The sequence below is a fragment of the Triplophysa rosa genome, linkage group LG13 (genome assembly GCF_024868665.1).
Source record: "Triplophysa rosa linkage group LG13, Trosa_1v2, whole genome shotgun sequence".
Classification (NCBI taxonomy): Eukaryota; Metazoa; Chordata; class Actinopteri; order Cypriniformes; family Nemacheilidae; genus Triplophysa; species Triplophysa rosa.
The window spans coordinates 1,270,537-1,279,247 of NC_079902.1; the positions used below are offsets into that span (position 1 = coordinate 1,270,537).

Consider the following 8,711-nt stretch of genomic DNA (forward strand, 5'->3'; position numbering starts at 1 on the left):
CAAAAGCAGCAGATAGATTTAGCAGGACGAGTACCGATGATTTAGATGCTGCCCTTACCAGTCTCAGAGCTTCGATGACAGAGAGTAGGGCAGTTTCAGTTGAATGACCGGTCTTGAAACCTGACTGGTTGCTGTCCAGGAGATTATTCTGAGTGAGGAAGGAGGAGAGTTGGTTGAACACAACACGTTCTAGAGACTTATCAATGTATGGGAGGAGTACTGTCCTGTAGTTTTCTGCACGTGCAGGATCAAGTGTGGGTTTCTTCAGAAGTGGGGTTATGCAGGTCTCCTTTAAAGCTGTGGTAAGTGTACCAGTGTGGAGAGAGGATTTAATAATATGGGTGAGAGCAGGGACAACTGATGGAGCGATAGCCTGAAGGAGATGGGTGGGGATGGGATCTAGCGGGCAGGTAGTCGGGCGGTTAGAGAGGATCACCCTAAAAAACGGCAGCTTCAGAAAGTCGAGAGAATGAGGGGAGTGTGTGCGTGTCAGAAGTTAGGACACGTTCGTGAGGAGGCGGTGTGGAGAACTGGCTGCTGATGGCAGTATTTCCCTTTCTGTCTGTCTCTCGACGTTGTGTCGACAGAATGGGGTTTGAACTTGAGAACCTATCATCTCTGATTGTACTTTTAAAAGGCCAATAAACTTGGCGAATGGCATGGCATGCCAGTCTCCGCCCCGTGCATATGGGTATAAAAGGAAGATGGGGTGCCCATTCATTCACCCTTTGTTCTTCGGAACCAGTGAGGCATCACATGCTGAGCATTATTATCTCTGAAATTTCCTACAGCGTGCTTGTGTCGCCAGACGGGCAATACCTGCATCACATGCTTGGGCCGCCAACATGCTGAAGTAGCGTTCGTCTACACGGCATGCCCGCACTGCAAGTATATGTCTATCAAGGTGTTGCGGTCACGGTTGGCTGTGTTCTTTGCTGTTAAAGCTGACGAAGTTGGGGGGGGCAGGTGAACAAAGAAGAGCAGAGAAGTTTTTAAAGAGAGTACAATAGTCAGATGCACTGTTGAGTGGTAGTATTGAGTGGTAGTACTGAGTTTTAGCAGTGGAGACATCAGTGGAGAATGAAGATGGGAGAGATAATGACAAAGGTCTGTGGGGTCATTTGATTTGCGCCACTTTCTTTCAGCAGCCCTGAGCCTGGAGCGATGCTCACGGAGAACATCAGATAACCAGGGGGCAGAGGGCATTGCCGAGGCTGGTCTAGAGGTGAGTGGGCATAACTTTTCTAGGCAGGATGTTAGAGTGGAGCATAGAGTGTTAGTAGCACTGTTAATATCCAGTAATGAGAAATGCTTTGGGGAAGTGAGTGTGGATGAAACCACTCAGGAGAGAGTGAGTGAGGTTACGCCTAAAGATAACCTGTGAGGGAGGCATGTGTTGTGTCTAATGTAGACAGGTTGAGGTCGAGAGTAAGAAGAAAATGGTCAGATGTGTGCAACGGGGTGACTTGGGTATGCTTTGTAGTGCAGTAGCATCATGGTGTATGTAAGATCCAATTAGTTACCTGATTTTGCGTAGCTGTAGTTGGGATCCGGTCGAGGAGGAGTACCATCTTCAGGGAAGGATGAGAGAAGTACGTCCATCTCCTCCACAAAATGTCCAAGCTGACCTGTGGGACGATAGACAACTTCAAAGTGGATTTTAGCCGGGTGTGTTATCGTAACAGCATGCGATTCAAATGAGTTGTTGTCGCACAAAGGTGGCACCTTGAATTTCCAATTATTTGAGATAAGTAGGCCAGTTCCTCCACCTCTTCCTGATATGCGAGGGGTGTGGGAAAAAACGTAATTATTGGAGAGGGCAGACGTTGTGACACTGTCCTGTGGTAAACAGAAAATGATAGAATAATATAATAATTGAAAAAATAGAATGATAAAAGTGCAATACTCAAATGCCTTGGCGGTGTCCCTGCTCGGTGGAGTTGCACAGGTAGAGTCACATGTCTTTGCACTCTTTGGTCTTCACACGATGAGGGCTGCACGTGATGAGGCTGCGGCGGTGGACAAATTAATTGTGTATGCTCCTGTTGTGAGTGAATTCAGCAGGACACGCTTTCTATGTTAGCACAACAACGAGGCTAAGCTAAGCTAAGCTACCAAAACTGTAAAACATGGAAACAAACGTGACTTCAGAACGTGTTAAAACGGTTAACAAAAAACATTGCTAACTAGCAACGATAGCTGCGCTAAAACAAACGAGACAGAAATAAATCCCTTACACGCCTCTGTTGACGTCCATTGCTGCTTGCCTTTTTAAAATGAAAACGACAGGAAGCTGTTGTGTTTTACATCATATTATTTCATTTAACTTTGTTTAAGCGTAAAGTTACATTAAAATAAATATTACAAACTGGGATTACTTTGAGTGACGCATCAAGTCCTCTTATGTTCAATTTGTAATATAACCGGACTGAGTCCTTCTGTCCTCGCGAGTTCAGACTCCCGAGTCTCAACTCGCAAAGTCCGATCTAGCAAGGACACAAGTCCGTTCTTTGCATTATTGGAATTAAGAAACGGCTACAGTCTAGTATGTGTTGCATCACCATTGGTTGACATTGATTAGCTGCACCTAGCAAGCTTGATTAAAATGACCTGCCTGAACGCTATAAGCTTGATATGTGTGGTGACCAAATCTTTTATGTCCTTTTATTATATACTGTACCAGCACATTTTTACTCTCAAGGTGTCCAAAAACGAAGCATTGTGAAACGTTTATATAGTGACGCCTCGGGGTACCTTTGGCGTCTTAGTGACGCAAAAGATGCTTTGATTTTGACGCCGTGGTAGTGGGAATTCAACAGATCAGTTTGATTAGAAATGGTAACTTGTATTTTTCCACTTACACCATAAGCAAGACATTCATGTGGACCTAGTTAATTCATTAAAACTTTAAAAACAATACATATGTTGGAGTTGTCTACATCCTGCATACTGTAAAGTATTCGGGGATTCCCAAAGTAGGGGTCGCAAGGGCGGGTCATAAGATGATTTCCAGAAATATATATATTTTTATTAATTGAAATAGTGTATTTTATCAATAAGTGTAACAAACGACAAAAATATAAGTTAAGTCAAAAATAAAATCAAGCAAAAAGCCACAAAGCCTTTCGAATTTCCTTCCCCTCGATTGTGACCCCTAAGGTGATTACGTCACATTAACGACATCAGCAACCGCATTAGGTTAGGTGCAGCAAGTCATATTACAGCACCACATTAAACATCCCCATATGTGCACGCAGATTATTTTTCAGGCTTTAGGTTTAGGATATTTTTACTTGGCGAAATGAAATGTTGGTTAATATCAAAGACAATGCAACGCCGCAGTCAGAAAAGCCATCGACCTCATGTATGAAAAGAGACTGGCGTTTGCATAAAAAGGACATCAGCACTCGAATCAGTTTGAAGAAATTTGACCATCCGTAGTAATTTCTCAGGATCTGAAGTGGGACACTCACATTGACTCTATTGTTAAAAAGGCCCAGCAGAGGCTGTACTTCCTTCGCCAGCTGAGGAAGTTCAACCTGCCACAGGAGTTGCTGAAACAGTTCTACTCTGCCATCATCATCGAATCCATCCTCTGCACTTCTATAACTGTCTGGTTCAGCTCAGCTACCAAATCTGATCTCAGAAGACTACGGAGGGTAGTCCGGACTGCTGAGCGTATCATTGGTACAACCATCCACACTCTCCAAGAACTGTACTCATCCAGAATGAGCAAAAGGGCTGGTAAAATCACTCTGGACCGCTCACACCCAGCACACTCCCTTTTTGAACTGTTACCCAGGTAGCCAGTGCAGTCGGGCCAGTTCCGGCCGAGTGTCGGCGCACTCGGCTGTGTTCTGGCAGTGGCTCACCAAAAGTAAGCCAGCTCTGGCCCAGCAATGGTTGCCAGATTCGGCTTGGTTTTGGTTGGGCGGATGTGGCCCAATTCGGGTTGAGAAATGGCACTTTTGCCATATTCGGCCTGACTATGGTTCTCAACTGCTGCCGTCATTTTGGGTGAGATATGGCCATACTGACTCGGGCCAGTTAAGGTTGAGTGTTGGGGTGGACAGATCAGAGACTTGGGCACAGGTAGGGTAAATAGACTTTTTCAGAATGGGTTACCTTTTAACAATGCAGCAAATTTGTTTTACTTTGTAATAAAATGATTTAGCAAGTGGCACTTAATCTCAAATGTTTTTTACTTTAGTGAGAAATAAATAGAAGACAATCCATAGAAGAAAGAAATAAAAAATAAAAAGATCCCGATTACCTAACATTTAAATTCACAAGTAATGTAATGTTAGCTGACTGAAGACTTGCTTTAGATAGTTCTAGCTTGTATATAGTATTACTAATTCTAAACATGAGAGCTATTTTTTTTCCCATATTAACAAGCATCAATATTATATTAAACATCCAGATTTAAATTCATATTTACAAAAGACAAATAATAAAGCTGGGTTTTTATGAACATAACTACCATAATCAATATTTAAGATTTTACATTCCCAACCTTAAAGAAAGTTAAAAGAAGTGACCATGTTTTCAATTTGTTTTTCAACAATTAATATTTCATAATTGTTTAGTTTTCCTGTAATTAAGAATATTTTTTACCAAGGATTAAAGCTATAGAGACTGATTTTAAGTAGTGTGATGGAAAGATAAGCTCAGAAAATTCCCCTAATAAACAGAGGTAAGGGGAGAATGGTATTGTACAGGACCTCTGTGCCATATTGAATGTGGGTAAGTATCTGGGTAACGGAATATCTTCCACATAATATCTTAACACACACATAGTTAATTAATTAATTGTCAACTTACTAAAAAATTTTTTTTAATAAGTTGTAAATCAGTTTTAAAGCCTTTCAACTTTTATTTTGTTTTACTTTTATTTTATATCTGATCAAATATTTTTCTTCTTAACTGATTATCATTGAGATTTTTATGTTTTGTATGAAATGTATCTTATGAAACAAGCTCGAAGTGGAAAAAACGGCTTTGATTTTGAAAAACATAAACCGTCTCATGTTTCAAACTTTCAAGACATGCCCCACTAGCTGCAACATGACAAAATTTAGCGGGCTTTTTTCCTCTGGACCTAATGCGATTGCTGAAGGAATAAAACAGTGCCATGTGCTGAGGTAAGTACTTTTTAATAATTATTTAACATGCTTTTCATACATAAAATATTGATACTCTGTACATATTACATCAGTGTGAACTTTGTAAGGTAACAGTTAGCCAATCTCGTGTGTTGACTGATATAGCGTAGGTCTCATATTCGACATTACTACAAGCTTATATCGACAAATACGTAGCATTAAAATTGAATAATAAATACTGCAGTATGTTTACATAAAATTCTTGAAGAAAAAATGTTTTTTTGCAATCATAAGATAACCTTTACCTTCACAATTATTCTGACAGTGAAAATATGTCATTGAGGTGAGTCATGTCATGTAATTTGTAATGGTAATGTGACTACGCATGAAACAGAGCCGTCTTCAGCATCTTATAAGCATTCGGTTTAAGAATTAACTTGTTTACCTGTCTTTCCTGCCTTTCATTAAATTCAAGCCTTTGTTATCTAGATTTATTAACCTCACTTTCACTATGTGGCCTTGACCTAAGTTATATCCTAATAAAATAAAAATATTGCTTTACTTAAACATTACTTAACAATAGTATTGAGTTGTATGATAGTAGTATGAATATTATCATAAGATATGTTTATGGTACCTTGACAACCCTACTGTCCACTAACGTTATACAACTTTACATCTTTTTGTGATTGTTTTTGTCACATTTAGATTTCTCAAGATCATCATTTTGTTGACCATCTGGGAAGAATTCATCTGTGCCATGTAAGTAAAAGTGCAAATAACGTTATATGGTTTCTTTAAGGATTTTGAAATGATATTGGCAGAGGCATATTGTCTTAAGAATAATGTAAACTAAATTCAATATATTTAAACATCTGTTTATATTTTTCTAAACCTCTGCTAGTCCAGACATAGCTGCATTCGAAAGAAACCTCTACTATTAAAATTAAAGATTAAATGTAATAAATTTGTTTTTAAATTAATAACTAATAAAAACAAAATAACACTTATTTTAATCAACAGATGCCGCCTTACTTTTCAATGACATAATATTGTTGCGCACACAGGTCAACTGAAATGAAAAGAATAAGATACAATTTAAATACAGATTAAATTAAATATTAATACAGAAACACTACATAGTGCTCCTTGAGATACACTGCCCGTCCAAAAAAAGTAACCACTTGTATTTAACTAAGCAAATAGGTAAGAGCCTCCCATTGGATTGGAGGTATAGGTTCAGCAACGTTATGTGCCCAAAGAATGAGGTCAGCTGATGTTGTGATTATTTTTGCTGTGAAGAATCACTCACAAAGCTGTGAGATCCATTGCCAAAGGAAGACTTTAATATCAAAGATACAAAGCCGAGTTGCCTGCAGAACAACTGAACAACTCTGGTTGGGGGACGACCTTTATAGTGGTCCTCACACACACACACACACACACACACACACACACACACACACACACACACACACACACACACACACACACACACGTCAACCTAAGTTATCGGTGGTTACATTATCATGCTGGTGAGGTGGCAATGATAACAAGGACTCTGGTACTTACGACTAGAGATGAACTAACAAAGTCCAGACCTCACCATGTAGAGATAAACTTCTAATAGTAAAACAATGGGTACATGATTCCGTTATACTTTGGTCAATAAAATCTTCAACACTGACTGCCTGAATATACTGAATGACCAGGTTATTCCATTAATGATTTTTTCTTCCCTGATGGCACGGACATATTCCAAGATGACAATGCCAGGATTCATCGGACTCAAATTGTGAAAGAATGATTCAGGGAGCATGAGACATCATCTTCACACATGGATTGTCCACAACAGAGTCCAGACCTTAACCCCATTGAGAATCTTTGGGATGTGCTGGAGAAAACTGCGCAGCGGTCCGACTCTCCCATTATCAATACAAGATCTTGGAGAAAACTTATGGACATTGCAGAAGCTTCTCGAAGCGATGCCACAGTGAATGCGTGCCGTAATCAAAGCTCAAGGCGGTCCAACGAAATATTAGTGCGTGACTTTTTTTGGGGACGGGCAGTGTATAAAGTGCTGCAATAAAATACATTTGGAAAAAATTCTGTTGGTCAGAAATGATACATTCATATGTACAAAATTAGAAGATTAAAAATTAATAAAAACTATGTGAACTTAAAAATAGGTTAAATTTAGCTGTTATGAAATGCATTTTATTCAAAGTAAATGTGATTATTTTGACTACTGGCACTTTTGGTCATGGAGCTTGAGACAAACTGTCTGACAGTTTGTGTGCGTTATGATAAAGTGAATACATGTAAATATAATTATATCCCAAACCTGATGTGTGTTTCTCTCTGTAATCCTTGTAATGCATAAGAATACTATGGTTGATGATAATTATTAAAGATATAAGTGTTAATATTATAGTTATGTTTTCCTTGAACAGCTGCTGACAGAAATTCTTTTACTTCAGTGGCAAGCTGGTGATCAGGACTTGAAAAGTAATATAAAAAGATGGCTTCTACTTGCATCTGACAAGAGAGGGCCCGAAACAAGCAAAATCTTTATAAGGTATTTCAGATGTTGTTGGCATTTACATGAGTTACCATTCATGCCTTCAGTCTGTCTGATGTATTAACCATGAGTCATTTTCTGTTCCCTCTCTTATCTCTTTCTGTCAGTCTGTCCTTCTTTTAAGGTACACTTACTGAGGAGATTCGAGATGTTTTATCGATCACTTCCATTTGTTATTGTAATGTTACAATTCAAATAAATATCTAAATATATATTTCTCATATTTCTTTGGAGCATTTTTACATAGGAGCACATGGCAACACCTACAGTAAAGTATGAAATTGAATCCTCTAAAAAAAGTTTGTTCTGTGCATAGTCTTTTCTCAGTGTAAAGTGTTTTAAGAAGGGAAAAGTAAATCACATCCCAATAAAATGATGTTTTGTTGAAAAACATTTTAAAAATGGCTTAATTTTTACATAAAACTGAATGTCTAATACACATTTATTTTAGTAGATTTTATGAAGTGCATGATTAAGAATAAATGATATACTTAATTTAGTTTTGTTATTCTTATTAAACGCATGTACATTTGCTGGCTGAGTGTACAGTTTGTAGATGGCATGATTGTGGCCCTATGCTGGCAGTGTCGGCTCACTTTAAGCACCCGGACTCGTGCCAGTGGTGGCTGAGTGTACAATTTTTAGTTGGCGTGATTGTGGCCCTATGCTGGCAGTGTCGGCTCACTTTAAGCACCCGGACTCGTGCCAGTGGTGGCTGAGTGTACAATTTTTAGTTGGCGTGATTGTGGCCCTATGCTGGCAGTGTCGGCTCACTTTAAGCAACCGGACTCGGGCCAGTGTACTTGGGCCGATTCTGGGGCGTCATTCATCCCAGATTTGGCATGAGTCTGGCAACCGCAACTGGGCCGATTTATTTTTTCTGGCCTGCCGGATTTGGGCCGAACTGTTTTGGCTACCTGGGTACCGTCTGGCCGACGCTACAGAGCACCAGAACGACCAGACACAGGAACAGTTTCTTCCCTCAGGCAATCCATCTTATGAACACTTGACATTAAACGCGGAAC

General features: G+C 39.4%; 1 long non-coding RNA gene across 1 annotated transcript; it reads left to right on the plus strand.

The window, feature by feature from the left end:
* The first annotated feature begins 5,082 nt into the window (after positions 1–5,082).
* Positions 5,083–7,894, plus strand: LOC130563820 (uncharacterized). The gene is made up of 4 exons (XR_008964162.1): positions 5,083–5,144; positions 5,814–5,867; positions 7,586–7,683; positions 7,794–7,894. It is a non-coding gene; the product is annotated as an uncharacterized LOC130563820 (long non-coding RNA).
* The last annotated feature ends 817 nt before the right edge of the window (positions 7,895–8,711 follow it).